At 40.9% G+C, this 20,330-nt stretch overlaps 1 protein-coding gene across 6 annotated transcripts in view; it reads left to right on the forward strand.

Annotated features, from left to right (window-relative positions):
• Positions 1-398: 398 nt before the first annotated feature.
• Positions 399-20,330, forward strand: part of LOC106879756 (cytosolic carboxypeptidase 1) — a 68,620-nt gene continuing 48,688 nt past the window's right edge. For 4 of the 6 annotated variants that reach the window (XM_089349969.1, XM_089349966.1, XM_089349967.1 and 1 more), the window contains exon 1: positions 728-2,692. The gene's annotated coding sequence lies outside the window, so the exon portion shown is untranslated. Of the gene's footprint in view, positions 2,693-20,330 lie in introns of all 6 variants that reach the window. The other 2 variants (XM_089349964.1, XM_089349965.1) reach the window with 1 other exon arrangement.

Here is a 20,330-nt window from a genome sequence, read left to right on the forward strand (position 1 = left end):
TATCCACTCTACTGGCAAATATATGAGTGCATGGATTCTTAGATGACAGTATATATATATATATATATATATATATATATATATATATATATATATATATATATATATATATATATATATATATGTAGTGAACTTCATGCAGGTATAACAGTTCAACAGCACTTTTCTCACAGTAAAACAATAGTTTTTCTGTGAGTGACAGCAGTTACATTTGTCAGATGCCATCGCTAAGCAGAATAGCGGCTTTGTCACTTGACCCTTCTAATCTCTTCTAGGCCACCAAAAGCTAGAATAGAGATAGCAGGCCGCCAACGAAATCTATTGTTCTCAACAATATGTCTATCCTTCTGGCTGGTTTTAGATTGTTATAAATACTAGAATTTGGCAAGGCAAAATTAGTTAGTGAACAGACAACTAGAGTCATAGTCACAAGCAGGCAGCCACTAAAGATAAACGACCAGAGGGAAAAAGAAGGTCACAACCAGCTAACTATGAGACACAACTCCCTCGACTCTTATAACTTTCACTAACACTTTTTTCTTTTTAACATAAGAATGAGTAAAAATTCAAAATATTATTATTATCGGGCGAAAATCTAAATAATTGATAATAACAATAACAATAACGTTAGAGGTAGCAAGCGATATTTGCATTAAACAGCTGTACTATAAATTATTAATTATGTTAGAGAATATAGTATATATACGGCAGGCTTCTTTTTCCATCTACCAAATCCACTCACAAGAGGCCATAGTAGAAGATACTGGCCCAAAGTTCCACGCAGTGCGACTGAACTCGGAACCATGTGATTGGGAAACAAGTGTCTCACCACACAGCTACGCCTATCAACACAGCCACTCCTGCGCCTACAAAGTTTATTCTTGGGAAGCAGAATGTCTAAGAATATTTCAAAATTGTGCTGCACTCTTTTTCTATATCAGAGAATTTGAAGTTCTTTTGTCTTTAATTAACCTTGTTGTTGTTGTTGCTGCTGATGTGGTTGTCGTTGTTAAGACTTTGACAAGTCCGCTTAAAAGCAAACATTTCGTTGGCGGTTTTGTTGTCGCTATGCCTGGGTATAATATACACATGAATATTTGATAGCACCGGTTGAATATCTTGCTCTCTCTAGCAAGCATATTCGTCCTAACGTTTGAGCTTATAATGGAAATACAAATATTGAATTATGCCGTCCACCAGTTCCACGTAGTGGTATAGATTCCTGAATCAGCCTGGCCATATCGGACGGGTCGTGATAACAAACTGTTCGGTCATTAATTCACATTGTGAAGCACGTATACACAAGAACATATATATAGTCCCATATACGTACACAGGCACAGACACAAACATATTCACTCTCACATAGAGGCACACAAAAGTACACACAAACAAATACATATACTGACGTCTATATTTCCATACTCACACACACACGCAAATATATACGTACACACACACACCCCTGGATACACACAAATTCACACATATACACTGACACATGTATATTTCAACACACATACAGATACTCATACGCACGCACGCACACACCCAGATACACATAGACAAACATCTACACAAAAGCATATATTTGTATAAACACACAGACACGCGCACTTACTTGGATACATACAAACATACACATATCCAGATATATTTAGTCCGATACACATACACACCCACAGACCATATCAATACACACACTCTCTCTTTCTCAGCTGATACAACAAACATATACACATATATATTTAGGTTGATACAATACACAGGTACACACACACACTCTCTCTCTCAACTGGACACACACAAACTCACGTACACACACACACACACATAGTTTGATACGCGTACACAGCGACTAATGCACTTTCGACTCACACACATTCAATTGGATACACACAAACACACACATATAGATATATATTTTAATATATGCACGCACACACACACACACACACACACAGACACATGTAGCTTTCGATACACACATACACACACAAAGACACATGTAGCTTTCGATACACACATACACACAGACGTTCGCACGCATACATCACAGGCACACACGCACGCACGCACGCACATCACATCACAGAACACACACACACGCACGCACACACGCGCAGAAAGACAAAGGCCAAGCAGGCTATTCACCCGTTCAGCTGACTCTTACATGACGCTATCAACTGTGTCGTGCCGGTTGCATTGCAGTGGTTTTATACATCCGTACACTTATTACCCTTCTTCTTAGACAGCACTAGAATTAATTTCGACTCTCTAAAGTCATTTTTTTCGACCTCCAAATCATATGTTCTTGTCCTAGGATTCCTATATTTGAACTGTGAGGAATTACCGAGAAGATGTCCCTGTCCAACATAGACCAGTCTTCTTAGGTCATTGTTATTGACCAAAATTGTTATTGTCGAAGAGCTTTTTTTTGTTTTTGTTTTTTTCGTGTTTATGTCTGTTTTTATTTTCGTCCTGTTTAGCGCCTCTCCAAACTGTCTTCGTTCCATCTCTGAACGCCTCCTCTTTCGTTCAGAATTTCTCGAAGGGAAGCTTCTGCAGCTCTTATTAACAATACTCACCAAAATATAATATTAACCGTCTACACACATGCAAATATACTTATATACATTCGTGTAACATACACGTATTCAAACAAACGCAAACAAGTGACTTTATTTTACTGGTAAGTAAAATCTTATCGTTTTATATTCGCATATATTTCCGTTTTCCCACTTTCATTATATATATATACACATATATATATAGAGAGAGAGAGAGAAAGAAAGAAAGAAATGACGTGTATATGTATGCATATATATATATTGAATGCTACGTGTATTTATACATTTATGCATATATTTGTATGTGAGCGTGCATGCATAAATATTACCATGATTGCTATCCAAGTTAATAACCTTCAGATCGAAACTTAATTCTACAAATGAGAAATATCCATGTATTTGTCAATTCCTGATCGTGTCCCACCTTCATCACACACATACACACACCTGGTGTGAATGTTTATATTTACATGTTTCTGTATAGATTTACTGATATACAACACAATATATATATATATATATATATATATATATACACGTATGCATTGTGCATGCAACAGTATGCAACAGACGTGTGAATGTGGACTGTTTCCCTATTGATTTAATATCGATTCTATTGGCCATGATCATTTTGATGGTTTTCGATTACACATTCAACTGTTATTAAAACGATGATGATGATAATGTTTGTGGGTCGAGGTGTCTATCGATAGATGCACCGCATTTTGGTGCGGTGCCTGCCGTAGGTGGCAACCCAAAACAACAGAATTGATTCTCAACCGAGTTCGTTGTTAGCGATGACATTTCAACTTCGTCTCTTGTTTTTTACCCTCCCCCTTCTCATATTCCTCCGCCTATTTCTTCTCCCCATCTCTGCCTCTCTTCCTCTCTCCGAGAGAAGTGACGGCGATGGGAAAGTTATAAATATGTACAAGTTATGTGTTCTTAGGTGGTTCCATTATTTCAAACACTTGGAACCGATACGTCGCTTGTACGACCGGCTGACAATGGTAGCCAAATCTCCCTCAAATCGCTGCCTTCTGTCCTAACAAATGACACGTTGAATAATGTAATCTTTGATTCACTATGTCACAAAAGATGACAGGGTGGTCACTGCGGGAATGTCTTTGAATACTGTTTTGGTTGACTCAAATGGACTTGGGTCTTAACAACAGCCTCTGTCTGCCTTTCTCTGTGTGTGGTACTGCCTTGTACTATACCGTGTGTATACATGTCAGAGATAAGGGGGCGAAACTACAAGGACTTTCCAGACTCCTACTGATGAGGAAATCGGCTGCAAATGATGCGTGTATCTTGTTTTTGTCCTGTTTACCGTTTGTCATTCTATCGTCTATTTTCCCACATATTGAGTTTAGTTGGTTTCCGTTTGTTGTGCTCTTTCTGTTTTACCTTTGTTTTATCCATGTTCCGTACAACCTGTTGTTTACTTATATATATATATATATATGCCAACTCAGAAGAGTGCAGGGTTACATAAGCAGGCTGTAATCTAACATCCTGTTTAACATCCATAAAACCCCCAGTGTGAAACTGATTGCTAAGGCTAGCATAATAGATATATAATACTGTACACTTTGACCAAGTGGTTAGCATGCTGGGCAAATTGCCTAGTGATCATTCATCCATCCTTACATTCTGAGTTCAAATTCCATCAGGGGTTGATAAAATAAGTACCAGTTACACACTGGGGTCAGTGTAATTGATTTATCAGTTCTTGGGTAAGAATATAAAAACTGCAACCCTCTGCCAAGCCATGTCAAGCCAGTGTAGTAAAGTAGGCTCATCAAACTGGTATGATCTCGAACTCAAATTCACAGCTTCCACATCAGACCATGGTTGGGTGGAGAGAACATGCTGAGGTCTTCGTTCTTCAGTGGACTGAACACGGGTAATTCAATCCAATCCTATCAAATATATATATATATATATATATATATATATATATATATATATATATATGTATAAGTATATATTAGAAAATAAAATCAGGAAAAAATTATATCGTAAAAATTACGTTAGAGATATGCCCATAATATGAATAATAGTCTGTGAGCTGGCAGAAACTTTAGCACACCAGGCAAAATGCTTAGCGGTATTTTGTCTATCTTTATGTTCTGAGTTCAAATTCCGCCGAGGTTGACTTTGCCTTTCATCCTTTCGGGGTCGATAAATTAAGTACCAGTTGTGCACTAGAGTCGATCTAATCAACTGGCCCCCTCCCCAAAGATTTTGGGCTTTGTACCTCGAGTAGAAAAGAAACATATATAATCGCTCTAATTGTATATCTAATACTTTTAATGTTTTAGATATTTCTCATATCAAAAGGACTTATCTGAAATCCTGTTCACTTTATTCTCAAAGGTCAGATTAGATTAACTATATATATCTATACACATAAATGTGTAATAGCATCTGTCTGTGTGTGTGTTTGGGGTTACTCTAACTCCTCCCACACCATCCAACCGATTTTAATGATTTTTGGCACATAGGTAGATCACATGCCCTGAAATTCAAACAAGGCTGGAATTTTTCGAAAACTCAGTACTGCTCAGTTGGCATCGATTTCTGTGAGCTCAATCAGGCGTTTGAATGGAAATTCCCATAATGATGTTTTTTTTTTCCTAAAGCTTATGCATTTTTTGTCCATTTTGATGAAAATCGATGAGTAAGTGAGGCTCATGACAGAGAGTTGATGTCAGTATATGGCACTGACAAAATATCAGTAATTGTGCCTGAGCAATGGTCTTATAGAATCAAGAGGCTTTTTGCGTGCAAATACCCGTAGAGATTTTATTTTGGGCTGTAACTTTTATATTTTTCATGCGATTTTAATGAAATTTGAGATTTAGGTAAATTTTGTGGTAGGGGAGGTGGTAAAGGTTTTAATCTAATTCCAGAGCTGGCATCAACTAATGGACATCAGCTGTAATCACATGTAAAATTTCAATGGTCAGAGGGGGGGGGGGGTTAATTTCACACAAAACATGAGCAATGCTGGGTTCAACAGCTAGTATATAAAACGAACTGATCTTGTTCTGAGTTGATTAAATTAATTATTTTCCTCCCGCCACCCCACATTTATGGTTTTGTAATCACATCTGCAGCAGTGGTTCTTAACTGAGGTCTGTATGACCCCTTGGGATCCACAAAAGATTTTTTGGGGTGGGGTAGGGAGTCCACATAAGCAAAATGGTAAATTGAGTCCACAGTAATATATTAAGGGTCATTGAGAAAATTTTGCTTTAGTTGTTTTGCTAGAAACAGCAGGGTTTCTTTCTCTAACATTTTACATATTTCAGCCTAAATAAGTGAATGTGTGAAAAACAAAATTGGAATTTTGAAAGAAATATCTCTTACTCTTTTACTTGTTTCAGTAATTTGACTACGACCATGTTGGAGCACCGCCTTCGGTCGAGCAAATCAACGCCAGGACTTATTCTTTGTAAGCCTAGTACTTATTCCATCGGTGTCTTTTGCCGAACTGCTAAGTTATGGGGACGTAAGCACACCAGCATTGGTTGTCAAGGAATGTTGGGGGGACAAACACAGACACACACACACACACACACACACACACACACACATATATATATATTTACATATACATATAGACATATACATATATACGAAGGGCTTCTTTCAGTTTTCGTCTACCAAATCCACTCACAAGGCTTTAGTTGGCCCGAGGTTATAGTAGAAGACACTTGCCCAAGGTGTCACACAGTGGGAATGAACCCAGAACCATGTGGTTGGTAAGCAATCTACTTACCAGGCAGCCACTCTGCGCCTATAAAATCAGTTTTTAAACCACAAATGTTTATGGGATCCACCAGAATAAAATGGTAATCAAAGGGGTTCATAGGTGCAAAAAATGGTAGACAACTCCTAATCTAGAGAAATTAGTAGCTAGATGGCAGAATTGTTAGGGCACTGGAAAATATCCTTGTGATATTTGTTCTGGCTTTATACATTCAGAGTTCAAATTCCAACAAGATTAACTTTTCCTTTCATCCTTTTGAGGTCCAGTGGTGTACCCAGGATTACATTATCCAAAGTATTATTCTTTTTTTTTAATTTTTATTTTATTTTCAAAGTCTTTATGGCAAGATTTCGCAATTATTTCTCGCAAGATTAGTAAACATCTAACGGATCCCTCAAGTTTGCCATCTTGAGAAACAGGCTTATATCTGATTGACATAGCATTAATAGGATTTGAACTTAAAACTGTTAGACACTAGCAATATCAACATACAATTTCTAGTTTCAAACACCATACATTGCCTCTGGTCTGTTGCCACATATCCTCTCTTTTAACATCAGACATAAATTCTGGTCTGACACTGAACACCTTCTAGTCTACACAATGTACAACTTCTCGTTAACTTTCCACTTTATCTCCGATAAAAAACTAATAAGAAACTTCCATAATTAATAACATGGGAAATGTTTATAGTCACAGGTGCATCTGTGTATAGGCAAGGGCATGGCTGTGTACTATGAAGTCGGCTTCCAAACCACACGCTTCTAGGTTCAGTCTTCTATAATAGAGCATTGAAGTCTTCTATATTGTCTTCTGCTATCGCCATGGGCCAACCAAAACTTTGTGAGTGGATTTGGTAGACAGAAACTGAAAGAAACGTTAGCACGCCAGAGGAAATGCTTAGCATTATTTCTTCTGCCACTACGTTCTGAGTTCAAATTCTGCCAAGGTTGACTTTGCCTTTCATCCTTCCGGGGTCGATAAATTAAGTACCAGTTGCGTACTGGTGTCGATGTAATCGACTTAATCTCTTTGTCTGTCCTTGTTTGTTCTCTCTATGTTTAGCCCCTAGTGGGCAATAAAGAAATAAAAGAAATAGGAAACTGAAAGAAGCCCATCACATGTGTATGTATGTATGTATGTGTTTGTGTGTGTGTGTGTGTGTGTGTGTGTGTGTGTGTGTGTGTGTGTACACACATATGTGTGTCTTTGTGTTTTTAACCCCCCACCATTTGACAGTCAGTGTTGTTTTTATATCCTTGTTACTTAGCAGTTTGGCAAAAGCCACTGATGGGATAAATACCAAACTTATAAAAGAAAAAAAAAAATAGTAAGTACTGGGGTTCATTCATTTGACTAAAACCCTTCAAGGTGGTGCCCCAGCATGGCTGCAGTCCAATGACTGAAACCTGTAAAATGCATATAGGGAACTGGCTTCGACTGGTAATCCAAACTGGTTTAGAGCTTCCATTTGCTGGGTGCCCATCCTTTCATCAATACTACATGGTCATTTCTCTTAACTGCCTCATTAAATACAGAGTGTTTTTTGTCCATGTTTAATGAGGTAGAACTGAAGTGTTATATTTTTTATGATTCATTTCAAAGAGGAAGAGAGTCCATAAGATGGCAAGTCAGATAAAATTTCCTAAGTTAGTTGCTTTTCCCCACTTTCTATGTTGTTCTGTCTAAGACACATGTACTCTACCAAAGTCATTCTGTAACTACTTTCACTCGATTTCTTATTTATAAGCCTCCTTCTTTTAAGTTGTGGTGATGGTCATAGGGGTGGCTGTGTGTTTAGGACCTTCACTTCTCAAGCATGTGGCTTTGCGCTGGATTTCAGCTTCAATAATTCTGCGTTGAGTGAAACTGAAAGAAGCTCATCATTAAAAAGTTGTGTATGATAATGACACTCATTTACAACTGTCCAAGCAAGGAGACGCTCTCCTATGTACACACCCAAGCACACACATAGCCCCCAACCCCCACATATATCTGTATGTTTTACCGCTGAGTTTTATTTAAGTTCTTGAGAGAGTTTGAGCTGGTTGTTAACAAACTAACAAGACTTTTGGAGTCAAGAGAGTTCCCATGTTTGTAAATATGTGGTTGAATTGGTGTGTTAGTTGGACTGTGAATGCATTCACCCGAGTGTGTGTATCTATTCACCTAAAGAATATCAGCTGGAAAATCTTTAGAATGTCTCACAGATCTTCACTGTGCCACTAATAGATAGGATTTGGAGAATCTGCATCAGTCTTTCTTGCTCTTTCTTTGAAATGTATGTATTGGCCTGTTTAAAATTACCCTTCAATCATCGGGCAATATGCTGTGCTTGAGAAGACCTGTTGAGTCAAGTGAAATTGTTGTTGTGACTGGTGCCTGCGCCACCTGACTGGCACCTGTGCTGGTGGCACGTAAAAAGCACCGTTTGAGTGTGGCCAATGCCAGTACTACCTGGCTGGCTCCCATGCTAGTGGTACGCAAAAAGCACCCACTATACTCTCGGAGTGGTTGGTGTTAGGAAGGGCATCCAGCTGTAGAAACCTCACCAGATCAGATTAGTGCAGCCTCCCAGTCCAATCATCCAACCCATGCCAGCATGGAAAGTGGACGTTAAACGATGGTGATGATGGTGTATATACAATGTACTTCTTCTAGTTTCTGTTTACAAAATCCATTCACAAGGCTTTGGTTGGCCCATGACTATTATAGATGACACTTGCCCAAAGTGGCATATAGTTGGACTGAACTTGAAGCTATCTCATTTAGAAGCAATCTTCATGCACAAGAGTCAAATGTTCTGAACAGCAATTAGCAGGATGGTCAAAATCTGATCCAGCTGTGTGTGTGTGTGTGTGTGTAGTGGGGTTGTTCTTTCATACTTTAGCTTTTCGTTTACTTAACATAAAGTTGCCTGTTTCTCTGCTGTAGTTTCTCTCAGTGGAAAGGGATCTTAGTCCTGCAAGCTATATGGCAGCCTCACTGGTGCTGGTGGCCCCATGACAAAAAAATAAAATAAGATAAAAGACACCCAGTATAATCTGTAAAGAAGTGGTTAGCACGAGAAAGGGCATCTGGTCATAAAAACCATACCAAAGAAAGACAGTGGGGCAGGATGCAGCCCTCTGACCATTGGATCCTGTCAAACTGTCCAACCTATGCCATCACAGAAAATTGATGTTAAAAGATGATGATGACAATGATGATGATGAAATTGATGAAAATGATGATGATGATGATGATGAGGACAATGATGAGGTTGATGATGATGATGAGGAGGAGGACAATGATGATGATGATATGTCACTTGTTCAGTCATCCAGCATCTGTTTTTCCATGCTTGCATAGTTTAGAGGTGGGGTGGGGGTATTTGAGGCAGGATTTTTATAACCTGATACTCTTCCTGTAAGTGAACCTTACCTGTTTATCAGGAAAGGACACACACACACACACACACACAAATCTGTTGCGTGTGTGTGTTTTTGTATATCTGCATACATGCATGTCTGTGTGTGTGTGTCTGGATATATGCATGCTTGCCTGTATGTATGTTGCTGGTGTACATGCACGTCAGTGTGTGTATGCCACCATTCATGTATGACTGTTGTATACCTTACCTCATTGGTTGTCAGGACATAACTGAAGACTTCAACTTCAGAATCATGAGGAAAATCTAGCAGCCAGAATGAATGCCTCTACACTCACACACACACTACCAACCAGTCAACCAGATAAATAGATACAGTGTATGTAAGTAGATATACTTAAGTCCTCCTATAGACACTTGCAGTGATGTATGTTGAGTACATTGTGTGTGTGGGTATGGGTGTGTGGGTGCAGATTGTAGCTATATTGTTTAATCAATATCATCATTTCACTCATCCAGGTGGATATTTAAATACCTGCATAGAACGATACATCATTATTGTCATTCTCACCATCACAGTCAAATTACCACCACCGCCACCACCACCACTGTCACACCACCACCACCACTGTCACACCACCACCACCACTGTCACACCACCACCACCACCACTGTCACACCACCACCACCACCACTGTCACACCACCACCGCCACCACCATCACTGTCACACCACCATCACTGTCACACCACCACCACCACTGTCACACCACCACCGCCACCACCATCACTGTCACACCATCACTGTCACACCACCACCATCATCATCATCTCTACTTTCACTTTCCCATGCTGTTATCGATTGGTCAGGGCATTTTGAGGTAGTTCTTTGTAGTTGAATGTTCTTGGCAACCCTTTTTTAAGGGCTTCTAAAGATATATAGAGATATGGTGTACCTATTCTGAATACCAGAACATACATGCACATATACATACATATATGCACACACATGTATACACACACATGCACACATACATGCATACAAGGTTTATCAAAGAAAGAGCAAAAGAAATTGATGTGGATTCTCCAAATCTAATCTATTAGCAGCACAATGAAGATATGTAAGACATTCCAAAGATGCTCTATCAGATTCTTGAGGAGAATAGATGCACAGACACACACACATACACACACATACACACACACACACACACACACACACACACACACACACACGGGTGCATGCACTGACAGCTCAACTGACCCACCAACTCAACAAAATATTTACAAACTATGGGAATTCTCTTAACTCAAAAAGTCTTGTCGCTTTGTTAGCGACCGCCTTGAACTTTCTTAAGAAGAGCTTACAACTCAGAAAAATCACACATACACACATGCAACACACACACACACACATGCATACATACGTATATACACACATACAATACTTTTCTCACTGGATTAAGTGTTCGTTTCTCTTTTTGTTTTCTGCAATTTTATTTTTGGATCTTCTGTATATATATGAAGAATTTTCCTCCGTCTGGCTGTTTCTCTCTCTGCAAAACAGAAAGTTACATTGTGGAACAGTCATTTTAATGAGTTTTTTTTATTTATTTATCACCTGACGAGATACATCTGTGCCACCAGATACTCCTGCACTAGTTTTTTTGTGTGTCCCACCCAAGAGGAGTCGATGCTGGATGTGTCGAAACAATTGTTGTGATTGATAATATATTCTCGTATATTCCATCTTCTGTCTTTCATTTGTTATTTACACATTTACATAGATATGTGGCTTAATGATTTAAGGTGCAGGTCATATGACCATGAGTTAATGAGTTTGATTCCTAGACCAAGCAACATGTGGTATTCTCAAGCAAGGTACATCATTTCACTTGGCTCCAGTCTACTCTGCTGTAAAAGAAAACCAGCCAACATGATGGTGCTGCTCTCTCTCTCTCACTCTCTCTCTCTCACTCTCTCTCTCTCTCTCACTCTCTCTCTCTCTCTCTCACTCAATCCATCTATCACATCCTGCATGTTTCACTGGGTCAAGAGATGACAAGCAGGAAAGAGTGTTTATGTCTGCTCCTGTCTAATGGCACTCTCATCAGCCGATCTGATCAGTGGAACTGCCTGGTCATGAAAGTAACATGCAAGTGGCTGAGCACTCCACAGACATGCGTACCCTTAACATAGTTCTCAGGAAGATTCAGCATGACTCAATGTGACAAGGTTGGCCTTTTGAAATACAGATACAACTCATTTTTACCAGCTGAGTTGGCTGGAGCAATGTGAAATAAAGTGTCTTGCTCAGGGACACAATGCATTGCCAGGAATTGAACTCATGACTTTATGATAATGAGCTGAATACCCCTAACCAATAAGCCATGTGCCTTTTTGTCTACATAGGCATCTAAAACAAGACACCTGTTCCTATGCTTCCATCATACTTTAATCTCTCAACACCTGGCATAAAGCCATCTCCCTAAATACTGCATCTCCACCCAGGTGAGGGAGTCTTGTCTTGCAAGTTTCTTGGTGAATTCATTGGTGTCAGTGATATGAAAAAAAAAAAGCTCCCGGTTCACTTTGTGAATTTAAAGTTTAATCTAATAAGACATTTTATTAAGGAAGAAAGAAACCAAAAAAAAAACCATTGACAGTATAAAAGATCAAATAATCAAGAAAAAAACCCTGTTGGCATTAAGAAGGGAATCCAGTCTTCGAAACCATACTAAAGCAGGCATTGGAGCTCAACAGTGTCATCTGGTTTATCAGCTCTTGTTGGACTGTCCAACCCATGCCAGCATAGAAGATAGATGTAAGCTATGATGTCTCAAATATCAGGTTTATAAATGGTGATTGTTCCATCTTTGTTCAAATTTATACAGCATTCCAGTCTTCTGTGTTGTTTTGTTAAATGCAGAACAGACATGTTCTGTCCACATCAGATTACTGACCATCTTTGCATCAGCATCACTTCTCATGCCTTTACTCTCATTACTATACCATGATGACCACCACCTCTTGTACAATATGACCACCACCACTAGTACAAACAGTGCTGTCACCACACCTAACCATACCACAGTCTTCTCCATACCACCATCACCACCACCACCACCACCACCACCACAATCTTCTCCATACCACCATCACCACCACCACCACCATACACTTACTATCATGCTGTTATCACTACCGCCACCATCATACCATCCCCTCATCACCACCACCGTTCTCATCATACAACCTTTCACTGTCATCTTACCACCACCATTTCCACCATCACCCGACCACCATCATATTCTCTACACCATTGCAACAATGTTTACCACACTACTACTACTACTACTACTGCTACCTTTCACTCTAGAACTACCACACAGCCACTATTACCACCATATCACTTTCACCACTATCACCATTCTTCCATTCCCCTTGCATCTCTCACCATACGACACCACCACCATCCTCCTCACTATATTACTATTTACAATCCACCACTGTCACCACCACCACCACCACCACTGCTGCCACCACCAGTTTTCCCCAATACGCTCGCTGAACTACATGAAATATTAACTGCCTCATTGTGGTGCTGTCCTTCCTGAAACTCCGTTAATTAGTTAAAAACCTTTAAACTCCGCTGGACGTCCCGTGGCTGTTACTTCTGAAATATTTAACCACTGTTTCACTTAATTGTTTGCTACAGACACCATTTCAGATAGCATCAATTAGCAAACATACCTTGCCACTTACTTCATCATCATCATCATCATCATTATTATTATCATAGAGCAATTATTATTATTATTATTATTATTATTATTGTTGTTGTTGTCTACATAGTCTTGTGATTTCTTCTGGCTTATTGACAACTGATTAGCCGTGTCATTGTGTATCCAACTGTTTTACTTCTGCTGCTGCTGCTGTTGTTGTTGTTGTTTTTCTCCAGTCACCATTCAGTCTTTCCTCCAGCATTTTCTAATCCTTTCTCTTCTCTTAAAGACAATCTATGTCAGAAGGGGCCCCTGCCTAAAACTTATACCCTTATCAGGTGCAGGACTGGCTGTACAGTTAAGAAGCTTGCTGCCCAAACACATGGTCTTGGGTTCAGTCCCACTGCACAGCACCTTGGACAAGTGTTTTCTACTATAGCCCTGGGCCAACCAAAGCCTTGTCAGTGGATTTGGTAAATGGACAACTGAAAGAAGTGCATCCTGTGTGTGTGAGTGTGTAGCCTTGTCTTGAAGTGGTATGATGGTTGTGAATGAGTATTGTCATCATAGAAGTAAGATTGTTAAAAACTCAGTCTTCCATGAAAAATACGTCTAGCTATGGGGAAATACTTTTTTCTACTCTAGGCACAAGGCCTGAAAATTTGGGGGAGGGGGAGACCAGTTGATTAGATCGACCCCAGTATGCAACTGGTACTTAATTTATCAACCCTGAAAGGATGACAGTCAAAGTCGACCTCAGCAGAATTTGAGCTCAGAACATAAAGACAGATGAAATACCGCTAAGCATTTCGCCCGGCATGCTAACGTTTGCCATGGAGAAATATCTTGCATATAAATTGGTGAAGGTTGGCAGCAGGAAGGGCATCCAGCTATAGAAAATCTGCCTCAATAAATTCTGTTTGACCAATGCAAGCATGGGAAAGTGGATGGTTACAACAAGATCTTTCATAAAGAGATTAAATCATAAATGGTTTAGCAGTGATGAATCCATCAGACATAGCAGAAAAGCTTTAAGGCTAAGATATTGTTTAAACCTTTAACATTCGGATTATTGTCAAATCTAATGCTTTTCTATTCACGTTGATTAGAATTAATTGAATTAATCATGCATTTTCTCATAGCTTCAAGATTCTTATGATGTGATTGTTTATTTTAAGAATGACATTGTTGGGTAGGTGTGAGGGGCCAGATATGGCTGGTTTGAACATAAAATGAGTAGGATAATGGAGCTGTGAATGTGTAGTAACATTACAAACCTATGATTAAGCTAAAAAAAATGACTTGAAAACTCATTTGCATATAATTAGCATATTTATTATTTGTGGAACATCAGGTGACCCCTTGTGGAGGATTTGAATCCTGAGGAACCCTGATTTGGTAAACATTGCTCAACTGTGTGTGGTATTGTCATCATCATCACCACGAGTGGCAGTTACACGACACTGGTGTCAACCATGACTGCAATTTCACTTGGCTTGATAGGTTTTCTCAAGCACGACATATTGCCAAAGGTCTTTGTCGCTTGTCATTGCCTCTCTGAGGCCCAATGTTCAAAGGTCATGCTTCACCATCTCATCCCATGTCTTCCTGGGTCTCCCTCTTCCACATACCAGCACAGTCGTCCCTTTTTGCACACCACATCTGATGCCTCTTATGCCCAACTTTCCTCTCAAAGACGCTTACACTCTGTCATACATGCACACTGACATTGCACATCCAGCGAAGCATACTCTACCTTCATTTCTTTCAATCCTTCGCATATCTTCAAAAAGAAATTCGTTGGATTCAGATCATACAAGTAGAGATGGCTATTGTTGTTTTAACCTCAGGTCAACTCTAATGTGATTTGAAAGATATTTAGCTGCTACTTATTGTAGGTCAAGTGATTATATAAAGGCCTCTTTATTAACTCAACTGTACTGATGGTGTTGATGTTGTTTAGCCCCAATCAACCCTGATATTCAAAGACATTCCAGCTATGACCATCCATCCTATCTTTGGTTCTGATAGTGTATCTAGGGCTACACCATTCAACTTATCCTACTCTCTTTAAGACAGCTAAATCTGATTTGAGGGAGATTTGGTTACTATTTCTAGTAGGTAAAGGTTCCACTTAAATGCCTTCTCATTGGTTCAATTATCCTTATCTATTTTACAAAATGAGGAAAGGTTGTTTTGTCGTATCTTAGATTTTGATATTCCATTCGGCTGACGAAAATGAGTGGTACCTATATTGCAAAGGGCCATCGTTGCTACATTCTGTGTCACTTGATTTGATCCACAGAATGGCCTGCTTGTGAAATTCACGTGCAAGTGGCTGAGTACTCCACAGGCATGCATACCCTTTAACTTAGTTCTTATGGAGATTCTGCATGACACAAAATGTAACAAGGCTGGCCCTTTCAAATACAGGTACAACACATTTTTGCCAGTTGAGTGAACTGGAGTAATGTGAAATGAGTGTCTTGCTCAAGGACACAACGCGTAGTTGGGAATTGAACTTGTGTCCTTATGATTGTGAGCTGAATGCCTTAACCACTAAGCCATAAAACTTTACTATCTTTTGAGAACTATGTTAAGGATACACACGTCTATGAAGTGCTCAATCACTTGCAAATTAATTTTGTGAGCAGGCTTTTTTGTTGATCAATTCAACTGGAACACTCGTCGTCGTCAATGGCAAAGTGCCTGTTATTATGCTTTGACATGATGTAAAATCTGTGGTGTCTGACTGAATCCTATAAACATTTTTATGATTAGTCATATAAAAAAAAGCCGTCCTAAAAGGAAGTGAAAATGATAGCGGTGTCTTTAGAAGTTAGTATAGTGCATCTGACCAGTAAGGACTTTTGGCATTGTAGAGGCTTAAGACTTAGCCCCCCACCCTACTCTCTCTCTCTCTCGCTCTCTCTCTCTCTTGCTCTCTCTCTCTCGCGCTCTCTCTCTCTCTCTCGCGCTCTCTCTCTCTCTCGCTCTCTCTCTCTCGCTCTCTCTCTCTCTCTCTCATCTCTTATGTCAGACCTGTTCTACAGGCATCGATCATCATGGACCTTCACACCAAAGTGAATTTTCTTGAAAAGACACAACAATGGTTTCCTGTTGCCTTCTCTCAGCCAACCATGCCCACCTCTTAGCCACTCCAACCATACCCACCTCTTAGCCACTCCAGTTCCTCTCACTAGCACCTGCTATTTCTAATTATTTGCCTTCACACTCTTATGGAACATCTTTTCCATCCCCTCTGTACTGCTTATAATTCCTTCCACTGTTCCTTGTGGGTAGGCCTTCTCTCTCTCTCTCTCTCTCTCTCTCTCTCGCTTGCTCTCTCTCGCTTGCTCTCTCTCTTTCTCTAGCTCACTCCCGCCTCCATCTCCTTCCTTGGCTGACTGGGTTTACCAAATCCTTGTGCCTCTATCATACTCCAACATCTTGCCTGGTACATGGCCACTTCTCTTGGTTCCAATCCCTCTCTCAGCTGAGAGGTCCTTGTCTTGCAAGCAACTTGGCAACCCTGCGGATGCTGATGCCATATTAGACGCACCCATGATGGTGCCATGTAAAAAAGCACCCAGTACACTCTCTAAAGTGGTTGGCTTTAGGGAGGACATCCATATCAAGAAACCACGTCAAAACAGACAACTGGAGCCTGGTGCAGCTCTCTGGCTTGCCACCTCTTGTCAAACTGGCCAACCCCTGCCAGTATGGAAAAAAAGAAATGTTAAATGATGATGATGATGATGATTTGAAACTATTATAGCCCAAGGTGTGGCTGTGAAGTAAGAAGTTTGCTTCCTAACTACCTGGTTCCATGTTTGGTCCCACTGCATGGTATCTTGGGCAAGGATCTTCTATTATGGCCTCAGGCTGACCAAAGCCTTGTGAGTAGAATTGATTGACAGAAACTGAAAGATGCCTGTTGTGTTCATGTGTGTGTGTGCATTGCATGTGTTTGTCCCCCACCACCTCTTGACAACCGGTGTTGGTGTGTTTACCTCCCTGTAACTTAGCAGCTCAGCGAAAATGACTGACAGAAAAAGTACCAGGTTTAAAAAAATATTTCAGGAGTCGATTTGTTTGACTAAAGCCATTCTAGGTGGTGCCCCAGCATAGCCACAGTCTAATAACTGAAACAAGTAAAAGATACAACATAAAGACAGAAGAACAACAAAAAAGCAAAAACCGACAAAAAAAATAACAATAAGGTGTACTGTCAGAATTGGTGGAGCATCAGAATGAATGCCTTGTGGTCCTTGTTTCAGCCCTTTATCATCATCATCATCATCGTTTAACGTCCGCTTTCCATGCTAGCATGGGTTGGACGATTTGACTGAGGACTGGTGAAACCGGATGGCAACACCAGGCTCCAGTCTGATTTGGCAGAGTTTCTACAGCTGGATGCCCTTCCTAACGCCAACCACTCAGAGAGTGTAGTGGGTGCTTTTACGTGTCACCCGCACGAAAACGGCCACGCTCGAAATGGTGTCTTTTATGTGCCACCCGCACAAGCCAGTCCAGGGGCACTGGCAACGATCTCGCTCGAAAATCCTACAGGAGCCAGTCAGGCGGTACTGGCAACGGCCACGCTCAAAATGGTGCATCTCATGTGCCACCCGCACAAGAACCAGTCCAGGGGCACTGGCAACGATCTTACTTGGCTTGCCGGGTCTTCTCACGCACAGCCCATTTCCAAAGGTCTCGGTCCGTAGTCATCGCCTCGGTGAGGCCCAATGTACGAAGGTCTTGCCTCACCACCTCAGCCCAGGTCTTCCTGGGCCTACCTCTTCCACGGGTTCCCTCAACTGTTAGGGTGTGGCACTTTTTCACGCAGCTATCCTCCTCCATTCTCACCACATGTCCATACCAGCGCAATCGTCTCTCTTGCACGCCACAACTGATGCTTCTAATGTTCAGCTTTTCTCTCAAGATACTTACACTCTGACGGGTATTCACATTGACATTACACATCCAACGGAGCATACTGGCTTCATTCCTTGCGAGCTTACGTATGTCCTCAGCAGTTACAGCCCATGTTTCACTGCCATGTAGCATGGTTGTTCGTACGCATGCGTCATACAGTCTGCCTTTTACTCTGAGTGAGAGTCCCTTTGTCGCCAGCAGGGGTAAGAGCTCTCTAAACTTTGCCCAGGCTATTCTTATTCTAGCAGCTACACTTTCAGCGCACCCACCCCCACTACTAACTTGGTCGCCCAGATAGCGGAAGCTATCGACTACCTCTAGTTTTTCACCCTGGAATGAGATAGAAGTTGTTTCCTGTTTGTTTGCAGTCTTTATTGCACCTGAACATCTGCCACAAACAAAAACTAACTTGCTAGTTAACCTGCCTTTGATGTTGCTGCACCTCTTATGTGTCCATAGCTTGCACCGGGTACATCTTATAGAGTTACTACCTACTCCTTTTCTACATACTGAGCAGGGCCATCTACCTGAAGGGGTTTGTGTTTTATCTACCTTCCTACTTATTAGGATTTTGGTTTTAGCTAGGTTGACTCTAAGGCCCTTCAATTCTAGACCTTGCTTCCACACCTGAAACTTCTCCTCTAGTTCTGATAGTGACTCCGCAATTAGGGCAAGGTCATCAGCATAGAGGAGCTCCCAGGGGCAACCTGTCTTGAACTCCTCTGTGATTGCCTGGAGGACTATGGTAAATAATAGGGGGCTGAGGACGGAACCTTGGTGGACCCCTACCTCTACCCGGAATTCATTGCTGTACTCATTTCCAACCCTCACCTTACTGGCCGCATCTCTGTACATGGCTCGCACAGCTCTCACTAGCCATTCTTCTATCCCAAGTTTCCTCATTGACCACCAGATAAGGGATCGGGGGACCCTGTCAAAGGCTTTCTCCATGTCAACGAAAGCCAGGTACAGAGGTTTATCCTTGGCTAGGTATTTCTCTTGCAACTGTCTCACTAGAAATAAGGCATCAGTAGTGCTTTTACCTGGCACGAACCCAAACTGCATCTCATCTAAATTGATTCGCTCCCTAATTAGTTGGGCTATGACCCTCTCTGTAACTTTCATAACCTGATCTAACAGCTTGATGCCTCTGTAATTATTTGTATCTAAAGCGTCCCCTTTACCTTTGTAGCAGTTGACTATGATGCTGCTACACCAGTCATAGGGTATGACTCCTTCGTGTATCACCTGGTTCGTAATACGGGTGACTAGGCTATAGCCAACACTGCCAGATATTTTGAGCATCTCTGCAGTGATTCCTGATGGGCCGGGGGCTTTCCCGGTCTTCATACTCTTAATTGCTTTATCTACCCTGGTACTATCAACTCGGATAGCTGGTCCCTCTATTGGGTCGACATAAGGCAGGCTCTCTTTCTCCCATTCATTCTCTTTATTAAGCAATCTATCGTAGTGGCATCTCCAGACCTCTTTCTTTGCATCCTCATTTAATGCAAGTGTACCATCATCCATGCGAACACATTTCTCTCCTACAACATCACTATTCTCTCTCCTACACTGTCTTGCAACCCGAAATACCTCGAGTCTTTGGTCCTCACGGCGCAGAACATTGGCAAATCTTTCCTTATCTGCTTCCCCTCTGGCTAAATAAACCTGTCGCCTAGCCTCCCTTCTGGCACATTGGTACAATTCCCTGCTACCACCGTTCTTCCAGTCCTTCCAAGCTTGTTTCTTTTGTCTAATAGCCCTGTCTACCTCCTTGTTCCACCACCACGTTACTCTGGGTTGGGAGGGGACCTTACACCACCCACAAATCTGGTCGGTGGCTTTCAACAGGTTGTCCCGCAGAAATCTCCAATTGTCTTCCACGTTGTATGATGCTATATCCCCTTCTATTTCGTTAAATGCTTCAAGTAACTTGTCTCTAAG

Source organism: Octopus bimaculoides, chromosome 3 (genome assembly GCF_046866305.1).
Source record: "Octopus bimaculoides isolate indiv1 chromosome 3, ASM4686630v1, whole genome shotgun sequence".
In the NCBI taxonomy this organism is placed as follows: domain Eukaryota; kingdom Metazoa; phylum Mollusca; class Cephalopoda; order Octopoda; family Octopodidae; genus Octopus; species Octopus bimaculoides.